Below are 18,496 nucleotides of genomic sequence, written 5' to 3'. Positions count from 1 at the left end.
CAAGCCCTTGGACTTTCCCGGAGATCCAGACTGGTGAGGAAAGAAGAGAAGAGCTAAAGCTGTGGTACGTGTGTTTACACAACTACAAGCTAAGGTTTGACAAAGCCAAGATCCAAACCAAAGACTGGAAAGCCAACTGAAATAGACACCAGTGTCTGCTAAGCCACATCCAGTTGCACAGTAAGGTCATAAAAATAGTTAATACGGCAGGAATGAAATTGAAATTAATGTGATCAGATTCTCAGTTCTGGGGCAGAAGATTCTTGTGATATTGGAAGAGCTTAGCCCTGCTTCTAAAGTAGGGCTCCACTTTGCCCTATTGGGGACATGGCCATTGCATTGTTCACTGTGTCAGGGTCCCTCAAGCCAACCTGCCTTGTACAGGTGCTTCAGGTTTGGAGTGGAGATTGCATTTACTAAAGCATTATCAGTAAAATTGTGAGAGAGGTTGAGAAATCTTCAGGATAAGCATAGACTCCCAGGTTGGTATTTAAGACTTTGCCTTCCCAATACATGAGACACTAGAGATTTTACTGCTGGACGGGAGAGTCTAATGTTACAACAATTTTAATTTACTCTGCTTCCTTCGTTAGTTCCCAGAATTTATGGTCGTTTATTGACATGATAGAGACCTCAGTAGTAATACATGCAATGATTCTGAATAGGGCAAGGCCACAGATGTCAACTTAAGCTAAGATAAGGATGTACAAAACATATTTGGGGGACAATGGGTAGAGCAGGGGGCTCTGGTAGTTAGGCTGAGTGTGGAATCAGATGTTCTGACTTCATTGAATCAAAGTGCAATATGTCTTTCAGTTCTCCTGATTTAGCAGGACAAAATAAATCATAGAATAAAAATAAGGTAAAAATATAATGACAGAACTCAGCTTTTGCCAAATCATGGTGTTTACACTTAGGAAACACCTTCTTCTAGAAATCAGAGGGATCTGAATTTAATTTCTATAATTTAGTAATCTGTATTATTAGATCCAATGGTAGGTAATTACAGTGCTTTTTCTTAGTGTGACCACATTTACCTACTTCTGGAAATATCTAGGCGAAATGGATAGACGAATTTCTTTCTTTTAAGGGTCCTAAGCTGTGTTGAAACAGGGCTGAGAATTGCGAATAGTAAGGTTATCTTCAGAAAAATTTTCTATCTCCTTAAACTCTTTCTAAAATATGAAAACGTGTTCTTCATTTATGGAAAAATACTTTGCATTACTGCTTTCTTAAATATCCCCTCATGTCCAAGTCAGTGACTTGTTACTCAAGAGCATCTCCAGTACCCCTGCATTAGATGTTTCACCTCCAGGAAAGATGTTTAAATCTCAGGTCTCAAGCCATTCCACTCCCAGAGTGATGATGACTTGTCGCTTGCTCTCGTCAGTCTCAAATAACTCTGAGGTCCTTCTGCTCTTAGACAGCACTAGAGAGGGGTTATGGGTTGAATTGTGTCCCCCTAAAGTTCATACGTTGAAGTCCTAACTCCTAGTACTTCAGAATGTGACCTTATTTGGGAATAAGTTTGTTGCAGATGTGATTAATGAAGATGAGGTCATTTGGATAGGCTCTAAGCCAATATGGCCGGTGTTCTTATACAAAGGGAGAATTTGGACACAGAGACAAACAAGCACACAGGGAGAATTCCATGTGAAGATTGGAGTTATGTTGCCACAGCCAAAGAACTACCAGAAGCTAGGAGACAGGCCTGGAATAGATCCTTCCCCAGAGCCTTCAGAGGGAGCATGACCCTGCCGACACCTTGATCTCAGACTTCTAGTTTTCAGAAGTGTTAGAAAATAAATTTCTGTTGTTTGTCACTCAGTCTGTGGTTCTCTGTCAAGGCAGCCCTAACAAACTAATACAAGAGGGAAGCACACAGCTCTGCTGAGCACTCTCTTGGTAGTTAAAGTGGCCTATTTCTCAGGACAACATTCTCACGAGGACTATCCCTTTTAAGAAATTGTTCTTTGTCACTGAAATGGCACTAGAAGTATAACCTTTCTAGTGTATATAATTTAATTCCCATTTTTTTCTTTGTGCCTCTGAGACAGTATTCAACTCCATTAAGATTCCTTTTAATGTTAAATTCACAAGTTTAATTAATACTTTTGTTTATTATAATTATAAAACATTTAAATAAGGAAATATATACTATCCAGTCAAAAGGACGGTGTGAAGAATGGATGAAACAATACGTCATCACTCTGACAGATCCTATGGTGGCAAAGTGTCTTATAAGCATCCATAGGTGGCCAACTCTGCTCAACTATTCTAGGAGGAGAGACCCAACGACAGTATTAAATCTACTGCAAGTCCTACAGTTGTGTGTATACAACTGTAGGGCTTTCAGTAGATTTGTCCTGCTGTATTGATATTTTATAAACCTCTCTTCCACATTTCATTTGGTGACATTAGAGTTGTGCATCACCAAAGTTATGAGACACGTGGAAAATACAATCGAATGTCGTTAAGGTAACTGTAAAGAATTGTGAATATGAAAAATGAAGAGAAAGAAAAATAAGAAGTTCAGTAAAGACAGTTATTTGCAATTTTAGCCTTATTTACATGTTCATATAGTGAAATAAAGTATTTAATTATAGAATTTTAACTCTTAACTTGTGAAAGTTAGCATCCTATCTGAAAAGTACGGGCTTTGAATCCTCAGTTCGCAAAGTGAATATGGAAAATGGCTCAGTGCACGCCTCTTTGGTGGAGGAGGAATTACTCTGGATGTGCAGCCCCTCCTGCCCAGACCTGAGCACTTCTTTTGGCTGATCAGTAACCCCATAGCTTATTGAGATGGCAACCAACACACCTTAGATGATCAAAGTGTTTCCTTATTAGATAAGTATCTTTCCAGTATGCAAACGGTTAGAGCTGAAAATAAAATGACAAAAATAAACCAAAACTAAAGAATTCATACTTTGGCGCTAGGGTTAAGAATAGTATATGTAATTGGCATTTTAAATGTTTATCACATTTAAGAGAATTTGACATAGACTATCGAGATTTTTATTAGATTAAAATTTACAATTTAAAATGCACAATTGATTTTGGACTTCTGATTTCAGCAGGAAAATTATAAAGGAATTTCGCCACCACTCTAAACTATGTTGGGCTACTCAAAATAATTTGAGTAACTATTTTCATAAGTTTAATTTGTTAGATTCTTAAAAACTATTTTTAAGCACTTGGAAAGGTGTTGCTTGTTAAGTCATACATTTGATGACTATAAAAATAAAGTAGAATTATTAAATTTTGAAGTGGTTTTAAATGTGAATTATAACTGAGTTGTAAGTAAAACTTTTCTGAGGGGAGGTTAATTTGTTTGAGTTAATCAAAGAAAAAGTGAAGATTGTTGTCTTTTTCGTTAGATTAATAAATAGAATAACACTATTTGTACACTGAAATTATGAGAAAAGTAATATTTCCGTATTTGTTTCTGTGACATATTGAATATTAATTTTAAACCTGAAAACTGTAAATAGTACTCTCTAAGAATAAAAAAATCAAGAAGATCACTGAATTCATTTGACACTATGCTATAGCCTAAAGTTGTATTACGAAAGAAAAATGTGAAACCTGGCTACTCCAGGCTTGGAGCTCTACCTTCCCAGCAATATCAAATCGTGAAAAACTCTGACATATGCTGTTGTCAGACTGTCAATTTCTCCCTCTGGAAAAGTTTTGAATATCAAAGCACACCCAGTTCCAGCACCTCATTTCTAGGAGCCTTACAGATCTTGTTTATTTGACTCTAAACGTGGGAACAACTGCTGTTTGAAAAGTCGTACTTTAGGGTCTGATTGCCCTGTGGCAAGATCTCTGTTCTTGATGCTCTCTAAAATGTAGTTTTGAGGGAGTATTATACAGCTTTCTGACGTGACATTGTCAAATCCACAAGATTATCTCTTCTTGTGGGATAAGAAAGAAATTGTTTTGCTCTTTGGTATAATGTGTATCAAATAGACATTTGACACTCCTACTAAGGGAACAGCAAGACGTTTATGTCATCAACCTAAATTAGAATGTACAGAGCAGTGAGTTCAGCCACATTTCTGTTACTGTGATTCTTATTTATTTTATTTTATTTTAATTTTTGGTGAGGAAGACTAGCCCTGAGCTAACATCTCTTGCCAATCCTCCTCTTTTTGCTGAGGAAGATTGGCCCTGGACTAACATCCATGCCCATCTTCCTCTACTTTATATGTGGGACGCTGCCACAGCATGGCTTGGTAAGTGGTGCAGAGGTCTGCGCCCGGGGTCTGAACCTGCAAACCCCGGGCTGCTGAGGTGGAGTGCGCGAACTTAACCACTATGCCCTGGCCCCTGTTATTGTGATTGTTAAACTGCCAAAGAAGCCACTTAGGGAGTTTGCAAAATCATCTGCATTGGACTTCTGTGTTATATTTCTGCTTCTTGAATTAACTAGTTCTGTGACTGATGGTAAGCTACTTTATCTGTAACTTTTGCTACGTCTGTAAAATGCATCATTTGGATCAGTGATCAACATGGTGTCTTTGGGCACAACTCCTTGTAATTCTTGAAACTCAGGTAAGTTTATGTAACAATTGTAACTTGCTATAGATAGTTTCAAAATTTCATAAGGCGCACATCATATATATAATGATGGGTTTATTTGCTCACTGTGTTGGTTTGCTTGCATTTAATTTTCCTATTTCTGCTGATTGTGACACCTTCTCTTGGCCTGTCTTCTGAGGAAGAGGGAAGCCAAGTTAAGGAGCTTTGGTGTTGGCCATGGAATGGAAAACTCTCTGGCCAAGGATTGGGCATTTGACTCTGGTTCATGAGACATGCTTTTGATCAAATTAATTAGTTAGCCTGGACACATTTTGAAAGAAAATGAAAGTGGTAATAATCACAGTGCATTTATCCAGGTTGCTGAGGGAAATTTCTTTCCTTCTACTTTGTGTTTGCCCAAGGATTATATAAATGCTACTTAATCATAGATTAAAGAATTACAGCAATGGTGCTTTTACAATCAAAGTCATTATTAATACAGTGTGCCAGGTAAAACATTTTTTAGTTTTTTTTTCCCCTTTTTCTTTCTCAGTGAATTGAGTGCTTGTTTATCTTTGTATCCAACCTTCCAGTACAGTGTTTGGTACAACATGCTCTGTACACATTGAATGAATGAATGAATGAACCACCATTTCCTATTTGTGAACTATAGTCACATAACAAATTGCCCCCAAATTTATTGGCTTATGTCAACAATAGAGATTTATTATTTTGGACAGTTTGTGTGGGTCACGGATTTGGAATTGGCTTAGCCGGGCAGTTTTAGCTCAGAGTTTCTCATGAGATTACGATCGTGATGTCTGGGTCTCTCCTTAGGACTGCTTGTGTGTGCTCATGTCGTAGATGCTGGCTTTCCCTAGACCAAGTGATCTGAAAGAGATCAGGGTATAAACTGTGATATCTTTTATGACCTAACCTTGGAAATCACACACCATCATTTCCACGATATCCTGTAGGTTCAACAGGCCAGTCCTATTTAATATGGGAGGGCACCACACAGGCACATGAATACAAGAGACAGAGATTACTGGAACCATCTTGGAGGCTGGCTAATACATATTTACAGACACTTTAGATTTGACAAAAGTTTTCACATTTATTAAGTCATTTTCTCATCTAGTTTAAATCTTTCATGTTAGTATGAGGCAACTGTGACACAAAGAAAATTAGTCACTTCATCATCATTCTTGGGGGTCAAGAATTATGTTCTCAACAAACTGTAAATACACAGCGAAGTGAAGAATGATGTTAACAAATGTGTATCTATTTAACTTTTCCTAACTGTTCTCCAAACCCCTTGCTGTAAAATCCTGTGCATATCCTGATGCAGTGTAGAATGTGAAGCATCTTTATCCATCTGAGATTTGCCTAGTTAAAACCTGAGCTTTTACAGGAATGAAACAACCTCAGTTAACATCAGTAAGTCCCTTTAGCTTAAGTGCAAGAAGTCAATCACAGGAAAATCACAAAGCATCAAGTAACCCATAAAATAACACTGCCAGGCTGATCTCTTAGAAAACACAAGCAGTGAAAGGGAAAGATGCTTTCTGAAAGATGCACAACCTCTCCTGGCAAAACAGAGCCCAAAACAAATGACAGTGCATGTTTATGCTCGAATGGCTATCACCTTAAGAAAATTCAAAGCAATTTTCCATAAACATAAGGTTATCACATCCCAGAGTAAGAACGATCACTAAATTGAGGTCAACCTTACAGACAAATATAGCTGGGAGAGAAGAGGAGACCAAACTCTGAACATTTAAGAAAACTATTTAAATTTTCTGTAATTTTGACTTTTGTTTCTTTTAAATTTTGTTTTATTTGGATTTCCTTTTTTTGACTTTTTTTGTTTTTTAATGTGAGCACACATATACCCTTGTTTGGGAATAGTTAGCTAGATGGTAATAGTGACACACTCAATAATTCGTAGTAGTAAATTATTCAAAATGGAGGAAATTATTGTTTTCCCATAAATAACTTCGTTTAGCCACTTCTGGGTGATTTGTGTTTGAAGAAATCTTCCATCACAGATGGAGGGAAGGGAGAAAAGAGCTTCTAGATTTTTTTTCATTTTGTATGCCAGGCACTGTGCAAAACAATCTACTTTTATTATCTCATTTAATCTCCACAACAAGCTGATGAAGGATAATCCGAGATGCAAAAGATGAGGAGGCTGACAATTAGACGTAGTTATTGCTTGTGGTTAGTAGCTAAGAAGGGCAGAGCCAGAGTTTTGCCTGCCTGCCGAGATCTCCCTACTGCTCCGTGCTGTCTCGCAGGGAAAATAAAGGCTCAGCAAATCTTTCATTCCAGCGTCAAAGACTGAAGTAAGTCTCTCAGATTATTGTACCAGGATCCGTACCAAAACTTGGAGAGAGTTAGAAAACTAGCAAATTGTGACCCAGTCATACCACATTACCTTAAAAACAAGCAAAACTTTATCAAAATTTCTAAACAATCCTTGCTTAAAAAAATAATAAGGGCCCAGCCGGGTGGTATAGTGGTTGAGTGCACACGCTCTGCTTTGGCGGCCCAGGGTTCGCAGGTTCAGATCCTGGGTGAGGACCTATGCACCGCTTGTCAAGCCATGCTGTGGCAGGTGATCCCACATACAAAGTAGAGGGAGATGGGCATGGATTTTAGCCCAGGGACAATCTTCCTCAGAAAAAAGAGGAGGATTGGCATTGGATGTTAGCTCAGGGCTGGTCTTCCTCACAAAATAAATAAATAAATAAATAAATAAATAAATAAATAAATAAATAAATAAAGATTGCTCTTGTATAAATACAACTATATTTTCAGTGACATACAGGTATGATGGCAGATCCTAACTCAACTGAGTGTTTTGCTGTTTACTATGCTTTTCCTGTTGCTGTCACACTACTTAATTTGGCAAGCTTACAACTAACACTATTTGACCAGAATTCCCTCCAGGCATTGCACTCAGATTTGTGTTTAATTCTGTACCAATTTCTGTTGGCCTGATGACCAAGCCTGACTCCTCTCTCTCATCAGCCATCCCCTCAAATGTAACCTGAACAGCGTCTTGAGCCTTGTGGGAAATTAATTAATGCCCACCACACCCTGTGTGTTCCTAATATTGAAATGACAGTTGTCTTAATTTCTTGGGGGTAGCATGCCTGAAGGAAAAAAGAAATAGTGTTTGAAGAACATGGTTAAAAAAATATGGTAGAATTCTCCTAGCCCAGTGCCCTACTTCCGAGAAAGAATTGAACAAAAGCACAAACACCTGTTGCCGTCAAGCCATGCACTGGGATCCCACAACCTCTGCCAGTTTCTCTTTCCAGTGTTTGCCAGTCCTGCTGTCATCAAGTTCTTTATTTAGTGGCTTTAAGTTTCAAGGTACTCAAGTCCTCCTAAGCTCTTTTCAATCTTTTGTTTGCTTTCTAGTGATCAATCCAGGTGAATTTTATCCTTCAGTCTAAGTGATTCATTGTTCAATTAACATTTCTTGGCTTCTATAAATTATTCGTCAATTAAGTTTAGTGTGGGGTAATCGGTTTAACCCGTGGCAGCTCCCTCCCGTCTGAATTCTCTCAGAGGCTCTCCGTCGGAGAAGCTCTGCGTTCTCGACACCATGTGCATTCCACATGTGCTTTTTCTTCAAATAGAGAGAGTGCTATTGAGGTCAGAGGAAAGGTTATACACCCCTTTAAGGGCAGTATGTGGCCATTAGCACAGCGTTTTCAGTTCTTCTCAAACTCATTAGCGTATGAATCTTGATGAATCTATGTGACTCCTTTTCTGTCATGCAGAATACAGACTTTTTTTACCATCATCATCATCACAGATCACTGCTGTCCCTATTGCTGATTCTTTTTGCATATGGTAACTTTTCTCGAGTTGCAGAATATCAACATGGTCCTTGTATAAAATGACCAACCCGAGATTGAAGGAAATAGGCAAAACCTGGCAGAAGTCTCTTGATGCCTCTCCAGTATTTGCATATGTCTGCACAAACATAACCTAGACGAGGAAAATACAAATAGAATGAGGAAAGGCTATCTTCTTGTTATGATTAGCAAAAGGAAGTTCATCCACTGGCTAGGGAGTGTGGTATAATGAGGTGGGGGAAACAGAGAAAGAGTTAGGGGACCTGATTTCTAGCCCAAATTTGTTACTGCCTGGTTGGATGCTTCTCAGTTTTTGAAGCACATATATATCACTAGGGGTCTTGTTTAACTAGAGATTCCCTTCCAGTTGTTCCGGGGTAGAGACCAGCTCCTAGGAGATGTTGGGGCTGGTCCACACTTTGAGTAGCAAGAACTTGGTTAACTAACTTGGAAGAAATCCCTGGTCTTTTTTAAGTTTTGTTTTTTTTCATTCACAAAATAAAATAGTTGGACTCAATAGTATGCAAAGGACCTCATCAATCTTACAGGGTTTTGAAATATACAAGCCCTTAATACCTCTATTAACATAATATTCAACTATAACCTCTGGTGCTTTTATTTGTCATAAATTTACTTAAGAAGAAAATTTGGTCCCTTCTTTTTGTTCCCAGATGAGATTTGAATCATAGCTAAGGAAATATTTGAGATTAATGAAAAATATTCTTTTCATAATTAAACTACAAACTATAACTTCCTGATACAGAGAAATACTAAGAAAATAATGGAATGTCTATACAGCAAATGCTTTGTCTTTATTTTTGAGAATATTTATATGGTCTTTATTTTTGAGAATATACTGCTTATCTATGAATACATATAATTATTAATAAAAAATGTAAATATATACACACATGCATATATGAGTATATATCAGTGAATATATATATATGTATATGCATATTGACTTTTTTCTTAGTTATTTTTAACATATTTTTATGGAAATCTTCACAAATATAAAAATGGAAAATGAACTTATATACTAATCTTACCCAACTTTAAAAATATTAATATTTTTTACCAGTTTCTTTTATCTATTTCCTATCACCATACCAACTCATTTTTTTAGGTGAGATGGATTATTTTAAGGTAAATGCCAAATATATAATTTGTCAATATTATTTTAATGTAACATTATTTTGGTACAACATTTACAACATTGGAAATCTTTCAAAAGGACTGTTGCTCTTTCAAGATTGCATTTTATTTGTGTGTGTGATTCTCTAAACAATATTGCATGAATCCAGCAGTGCACTGGTAAATGTTTAACAACTGGCCCTCTGAAAACAATGAAACAAAACAAAAACCACTGGTTTGCTGCATTTACAATTTCTCTGGTGTAAATACTTACTATGGCCAATTTCAAGTCAGTAACTTGACATTAGTGAACGTGGATTTGAAAGAGATTCTTACAACAGTTCCCTTGAGCCAGAATAAGCTGACTCCAGCACACACACCACTGTATAAATCTTCCTACTTAATTACATGGTTTGGGCACATAAACAGATTTCCCCCTGCAACTTAAATGTTCAAGTCCCGGGCCATTTTGAATGTGGAATGGATATCTTACCTCTGTAAATATTCTAATTTATACCAGCAAGTTATCAAGGTATTTCTTTCAAGTGCCAGCATGGGAGGTGTGGAATATGCTAGGAGTTAATGATTTTTTAATTAAATTAAACAGTATCATCTATCCCTATCATGGCATCTGTACCAATGGGCATTCAATAAAAATTTGTTCAATGAACAAAAGAAATATTGCAATATGTAAATGAAGTTATAATTAATCAAAAATACATATTCTCTTTCACATGTAATAGAGGGCAGACAATTGAGTATTTTATTTAAAAATAACATTCTTAGACTATATAGGTGATTTATATTCAAAATATAAAATGCCTGGGGCTGTTCTGTTTTTGGGCATGTGAGTCATCTAAAATCAAGAGATGGAAATCTGGGGGGTGTGATGTTAAATAATGCATGAGTGATATAATTTTATTGTGTATCTCATTAGCAAAATGCTGCAGGAGACAGTAATGTTAAAAAAAAGAAAAAAGAAATCTTTTTTTTTAGACACCATTTTTCAGCATCATCACGTTTAAAGAGTCAATTTTCCGACAACCTGATGGGACATTATATGAAGTTATAATGAACTACAGACAGTTGCCCTTCTGTGGATCAAAAGGAAAATCATGAATCTCATTTCTAATTTAGGCTTCAGTCTCTTTCTCTTTATTTCCTTTCTTTTTAATCTTCTGCAACAAACAATTTCAAATCTCTTCCACCTAATAAAATGTAAATTACCTCTTGGGTTCAAAGTTATTAGAGCCGTTTTATTAGCTCTTGCACTGTATAGCACTCTGGAACCAGGTTGTATAAATAATCATCTTTTTCCTTATCTCCTGGCTTCATCTATAATTAATGGTCTACATCACCTTATCTTACGGACAACCATTTCTTCATAAACAAATATGTGATCTGGGCCAGATGTGGTTGAATGTCCTAAAAAGCCAATATATCAATTTTGCTGCATTTTAAAGCCTACAATTTCATGTCTAACACTTGACATTGTAACCATGGTATCTGCAGTTAGATGCCAGATCTAAAAACGTCAAATAGAAGGATTATTTCTTGAGTCTGTTGTATCCAGTCAAGAACGCTAACAGGGACAAATTATGAGAGCATGTAAGAAGACTGTGTATAATAAAGATATTTACCATATTTTTAAAAATATTCACTTTAGAGAATTTGCTATTTGAAGCTCTTACCAGAAAAATTGTTACAAGCAAGTTAATATACCTTATATATGATCCTTGATTTTACAGTTTCTCTTCAAATAAAAATATATTCGCTGGATTTTCCCATGTTTCTTTATTAAGAAAGAGGTACTGTGAAGAATACCTGAGTTGTAGCTTCCCAGTTGTAAATTTTGATATAAACACACACATACATAAAGATATAAATGTAGAATGTTTGAAATAATATTAACCTTATTCAGATACCAATGCATATTTTAAAAATCCCAGTGTGTCAATTAGACTCTGTAGTGGACATATATTTTTATTTTTACCTTTTGCTGCTCAGCGTCTATTTTCCCTTTCTAACAATTTTCCAGTCTACCTTTAGGAATGTTTCCCACTTGTTATGTGGAGTTTGGATGTGATATTAATGTAGGTGCTCCGCCTACAGTCAACAGAAGCTAGAGGGTTCCTGCAAACTCCTTCAGCCAAGTATCTCATATCAAATGTCCTACCTTCCCCACAATTAAACTGGGGTAGGGGGCAGTACTATGATCTAACCTTGAGCATTGAGACTTTCCCTCTCAGGAATTAAGAATATTACTTCATGCAAGAGATAAAACAGAGACCAGTTTGTTGCTATTGTTGATGTTCATTCGCTTGTTTCCTGTCTTTTCCTGGTTAAGGCTTGAGTCTTAACTTGAACAATAATCAAAAGATCCATCAATGGACTTAACTAAACCAAATGCAGTTTACTCGAGAGGGAATTTACTTCCTTAAGAAGCAGATAAAGCTGCCTTGGGATTTAGAATAATTCCCATCGGCTCTTTTTATTGTCTCTGTCCATTGTGTATTGTGGATAGGCGTTACAATAGAGAAGGAAAGATGGAGCGTCTATGTCCAGGGTCGCAGGTCTCCGCTACTGCCCTCTGGAGACAACACCTGTCTGGAGGCCAGTTATGAGGTAAGATATCCTGAAGCTGTTCCAGGATGCTGTGGAACTGTATGGGGTCAGAGGCTGGGACTGGGATAATGTGCCTAACTAGGCTTAATGTCAATGTCATCCTCATTGACTATGTTCTCTGAAACCCTATAGGAACCAGGTGATTCTGGAAAAGAAGAGCACATATTCTTTAAGAGTTATCATATAAGAGAGAAAAACTTTTTGTTTTTCTTTGGTTTGGTTTTGTGAAAAAATGGCTAAAAGTTCTGCATTCTAACCTATTCTTAGTTCAGACCAAGGGCAAGGAATATTCTTGTTTCACCTTGGATAAGTCACCCAACCTGGACCTTAATTTCTTTCCCTGTAATAAAATCCTGGCTAATTAGCCATATAACAATGTGGTTAGCCCATGAGTGAAAGCACTTTGCATTTTCTAGTTAAAATGAAATATGTAGTATAATTAAACAATAATACAATGATGATTAATCATTTTTCACAATTTAATTAGGCAATGTGTATGATTAATCATTGTAATTTAAAGGGTATAATAAGCAAGCAGAATAATTATGTATAATGGAACATGAGTTATAGGTTAAAAGGTATATATTAAAATTACTCGTAAGTATCCTGGAAAAAATTATTAAATGATATTACTGAATATGCCTTTAATGTAATTAGTCTCAGGGCTTTATATATAAAAGGCAGGCATTTCCCTCCCTTTGCACCAGGCAAGGAAGCTTTCTCTTGTTTCTCTATCTGCTTTCTCCAGCTGAGTGTATGTTTTTAAGTGCTCTGCATTTTTTATTCAAGTCTTCTAAAAAGGGAATAGAAAGACATCTGAGATTTTTGGAAGGACAGACAGGGTCAACTCTCCTTGTAGAATCTTTAATGCTAGTCTTCATTTGAACAAACCATGTAAATATAGACAGCTTCCATCATAACACCACCTTGTCTTTAATTGCCTGATTTTGGGGTGAGTTTATCCACACAATGTCAAAGAAAGGTTAGATTTTTTATTTTAGCAAAAGAGAAGTGCTCAATGAGAGGATGTGATCCAACATTCCCTGTGATTCTTGCTGCTTGATACCAAAAGAGGTATTTTTAACGTTTTTCCTCTGTCATGGTACATAGCAGAAAGGATATCTGCTTATTCATAAATATATTTTTTCATTCAGAAAATACATGGGTTGTGGCCACGTTTCGTATAAACATCCAGTGGATGAAATCTACAAGTACAAATATCCATCCACATCTCTATCCAGCGCCTTCCTGGCAGGAAGATAAGCTCCCACTGTCCCAAAGTGAAACTTGTGCTATAAATAATGGCTGCATTTTCAATACAGTTTACTGGGGAAAAAAATCCAAAATATTGATAATATACTGAGCCTAGTTTGCGTAATTAAGTCTATCTTGAGATTTTTTAGCCTATTTCAGGAAATTGACCAATAGTAATAACATCTTTCAATGGGAAAAGACATTCCAAGTTCCAGACAAATGACTCAGGGTTTAATTTTGTAGTACAACTTAGTTGTAAGATAGGGTTTAATTATTCCAAGAAATAGACCACAAGGATCATCATGTTATGGCAGGGAAAAGAAGAAGATGTAATGTAGCATTTTCCTGCTTTCATATCCTACAATCTGTGATACTTAACTTGAGCACAGTGTTTGATTAAATCACTAGACAAAAGGATTTGGAAAGCAAGTATCATTTGTAATGCCTTTCGGGGATTATTCCGCGATCCCACACTTGTAAATAAGCTCCCAGCAACATCAGCAGGAATTAAGCGTGTCTCTAGAGAGGCACGGAAGCACTCTGAGGTGACGGGACCCTAGCTGGGTCTTGCTATTGTGAGTCATGCTGAAGCACAGGGTCTGTGCGGCGGAGCTGAGGAGGCTGGGTAAGAACTGCAGACCGTGCATCTGTCAAGAGATATTAGTATGGCTTCTTAGAGGCATGGGCATGTGCAGTGAGAAGGGGAGGAAAGGGAAAGGGAAATGAAAGGGGAGATAAAACAAAAGCAGATGCAGCCAAAACAGATTGGGCTGCACACCAACAGGCGCATACTGCGCTGCAGAGAATGTAATGATCTCTTTACATATTTCTGCTCACTTTGCCATCAGGATGGTCTTTTAATAAAAGTAGACTAGCTTACAAAGCCATTCTCTTTGTCTGACAGGGACCTGTGTGGTCATAATCGTTTTTGACCTATTATGTATCTTGGGAACACAAAATTGCATATGGACTCATTATTATGGTCTAGCTGGAGGATTAGTTCTAATGATGAATAATAATAAAAGCTGTGGATGGAATTGCTAAATAAGTACTGTAAACCTTACCTGCAATGGAAGTCCAGAGCAAATTGCCCTCTAAGCAAGCTTCACTCCGTAAGCAGTGCTTAGCTGAACCTTGAAGGAAGGCTGTTACTTGGACTGCAGGGTGGGATAGGGTATTCCAATAGACATGTAATACTGAGCAAAGATTGGAAAGCACAATATGTGGGCTAAGTCAGGGAGATAATGAACTTTTCATTTTGGTGTAGCAGAGGAATTCCTCTGCACAAGAAACTGGTATTTCTTGTGTTGGGATAGAGTTGGTCATTTTTAGCTTCTCCAAATTCCATTCTCTTCCCAGTTATAATGGCTTATCCTCTGCAGTTATAAAGGTGGGATAACAAGTGAATGGGTTTTCATTCATTCCTTTGTTCAATTCAGAATGTGTGATGATTAGTTTTATGTGTCAACTTGGCTAGGTTATAGTTGCCTCTGCCATTTGCGACAACATGGATGGATCTAGAGGGTATTATGCTAAGTGAAATAAGTCAGATAGAGAAAGACAAATACCATATGATTTCACTCATATGTGAAAGACAAAAGACCAAACAGACACATAGATAAGAACAGCTTGGAGGTTACCAGAGGGGAAGTGGGGTGGGGGGAAGGCGAAAGGGGTAAAGGGGCACATATATATGGTGACGGATGGAAACTAGACTTTTGGTAGTAAACATGATGCAATCTATACAGAAGCCAAAATATAATGATGTACACCTGAAATTTACATGTTATAAACCAATGTAACCTCAATAAAAAGAAAATTAAGAAGCTTAGTTTATGATTTTCTTAATTTCATAACCAATTGAAATTAGTTCCGAAAACAAACAAAAAATTAGATATTGGAAAGAATATTAAAATTGCAAGGCATTAGTTGATGCTATTGAGGAAGAAAGGGGCATTTAAGAAAAGGTTATAAACTGATTTTTCTGGGATGGTGGAAATCAAATTCAGTTCAGAGACAGGGTATTTAACTGCCACCATCTTGAAGTATTTGATTAAATATTTATAGAGTGCTTGGTATTTAGAGTCACATAGACTAGCATTCCAGTGCTAGGCCCACAACATAATAGCAGTGTGACAATGACAAATTATTTAACCTCTTAAACTTCCATTACCTCATCTCTAAAATGGGAAGGGTGGTGTTAGCAGAGTCTACTTGTTTGGTTCTTGTGAGTAATAACTGCAACTGAAGTGTTTAGCACTGTGCTAAGCGCTGCTGCCTCTATTCCTTCGTTGTTGTTACTGACTGGGTCAATTACGCTAGGTTACCAGGCACCCTTGGTTTAGTAGACAGTTATCATGAGCTAGAGTTTGGAAGAAAGAAGCGTGACTTGGATTTTTACTTCCATATATGAAAAGCAGAACATAGTCATGCGATCACTGGGAAATGGTTGTGGTTCTCGTTTTACAGCAGTTCTCACATCTCTTCACACGGATATGTTGGCAGCAGGCAAATGAGTCCAGTGTGGCACAGGTATGCGAGTGGGTGCTGCCTTATAAATCGAGAATTCTTACAAAATTACCCTTAACCCTAGTGGTCCTAGGAAGCTGCCTCCCTAAGTGGATTATTGCACAGTAATTGACCAATCTAGCTATGATTTCCTGAAACCCTCGAGCTTAGTTTAATGGTACAAGTTTCAGGCCAGTCCGAGTGAGTAGGAGTTACACTTTAGACCATTGGCAATCTCAGGCAACTGAAGTTATTCAGAAGGAACTGCATCTAAATGAATGAATTCCCTTGGTAGCATTTCAGAACAGCTGTCATAGAGACCCTGCATTGAAACGAATAAACACTATAGATTTAAAATAAGAGTATAATTTACCAGGAAGGGCTGCATAAGAGCTGTATCCAGGAAGGAAATAAGAAGAAAACATTTATTGTGGCCTCATTGATGTTATATCAATTGCAGTGCATATAAAAATTAAGGAGTAATATAGGCCAAGGAGAGAGAGAACATCAGTGATACTATAGAGATGAAACAGCGTATCTAAAATCCTTTCTCAGAAAAATCTCCTTGTTTTAATTTAATGAGCAAAATATATAATCTAATTTGTTATCAGCATTAACAAAGCATTTGCAATATACCAAACTGTATAATTATGTGGATTTATAAAAATTAATAGAAAAACATATCATACAGAATTACTTATGAAGACTATATGAAAATAATGAAGAAACAGATCAATGGAATAAAATTAAAATTTACAAATATAAGTACTATGCCTTATACTAGGCACTGTTTGGTATATGTTAGATTTGATATTTCAAATTAATGGAAAATGTGATTATTTAATAGATGATATTGGAAAGTTGATTTTTCAAAGAATAAATTAGATAACTTTCTCATGATATGTCAAAAAACTCACGTAAGTTATAGCTAATTTTAATGGTGCCATAAAAATAAAAATGATTTCATCTTGGTTGTAGGAAATTCTCTCAAAATGTGGATGATAATGTTTTAGGATATTATCCATTTTTTTTCCTTTTCTAGGTTTCATCCTTTTCCATCAAGCACACTGAACAGGTAGCTGGCTCTCTACTTCATTATTTTGAGAAGGATTGTGGCACACCAAAACATGGAAATTACATCTATTCTTAGATTTGTTGTTTTCTCTCAAAGGCCGAAGTCCAAGAGTGAACACAGTTTATGGAGGAGGAGAGAGGAAAGGTGGGACCATCCTGCCTCGTTTCCTGCTGCCTTAGCTCCGAACACAGCCCAGGAACTGTGGCACCACTCTGGAGAGCTGGCGGAACTCTACGACAGGGCAGAATTTTCAGGCAACTTAGGCAACTGAAACAAAGGCAGATACCACAAAAGGAAGAAAAAAGCCATATTTCCCTGCCTAACTATGGAAAAAAAACCTTTAAGTCAGTAAATATTTTCTTAGTTACTGAATAGTATTTTCTCATATTATACATTATATTTTATTTATTTAATCATGTACCTATTTTTGAAAATTTAGTTGATTTCCAATTTGTATTCTAATAAATACTACTTTAAGAAGTGATTTAAATATTTATTTTCAAACAGTCTCAATTGTTTACTTAGAATGAATTCCAAATGGAAGAAATTACAGGTTACAGTACAAATTGATTTTCCCCATTCATTTATTCAACATTCTACACCGACATCTATTGTTGGCTAGTCGTGTGCTATGCCTTGGGGATAAAGTGGAGTATAAGACATAGTCTATGCCTTCGAACATTTTATTCCTTTCAGCATATCACCAAGAAGCAAAGAAGAAATTGCAGTATGATATAAATGCTATGATAGTGCTAAATATAGTATAAATATAATATAGCTATGGGGAACACAAAGTCTTGAGAAGGAGAGGTGGTCTGGGCTGAAACATATAAGATTTACAAAATTTATCCACATAAAACGAAGGAAGGAGATTCTAGAGAGGAACAATACATGTAGAAAGAAGGAAGAAGCCTAAAGGAAGCCTTCTTCCTAAAGGAAGAAGCCTGAAGATTTGTGAGAGAGCGTAGCCCATTCAGGAGATGGAAATATGTCAGTGGGCTGGTGCAGAGAATACGAGGAATGTCATAGGATAGGAGCCAAAAAAGGTAATCAAAAGCCAGATCACAGAGAGCTTCATGAAAGACATTAAGGAGACTGGACTTGTTTGCTAAGGTCAAAAAAGTCATTGAAGGATGTTGTAGCAGGATGGAGCATCATAAGATTTTCCATCAGCCTGAGTCGCTGAACAAATTTGAAACTAGACAAGAGTATCACATCCTGCCAGCAACCAGGAACACCTATATTGGGTTGCTCTGTATTGGGAAATAAACACTCCTTCCTTTAAACCGCTGAAGCTTGAAGGTGGTTATTACAACAGCAAGCAGTTTGCTGTCCACACAGAGTGAATAGAGGATCCTCATTGATGATGTGCAAATCATTCATTCAGCATTCAGAATGTAATGGCTAATTTCTCAATAAAAATCCTTATGTTAAATCCTATTGTTTAAATTTATTAAAATAAATAAGACAGTGTCTGCATTTAAGATACATGAAGAGA

This window comes from Ceratotherium simum, chromosome 31 (genome assembly GCF_057802395.1).
Source record: "Ceratotherium simum simum isolate JZ-2026a chromosome 31, ASM5780239v1, whole genome shotgun sequence".
NCBI classification, from domain to species: Eukaryota; Metazoa; Chordata; class Mammalia; order Perissodactyla; family Rhinocerotidae; genus Ceratotherium; species Ceratotherium simum.
The sequence above is the reverse complement of the archived record's forward strand: the minus strand, read 5'-3'. Positions refer to the sequence as shown.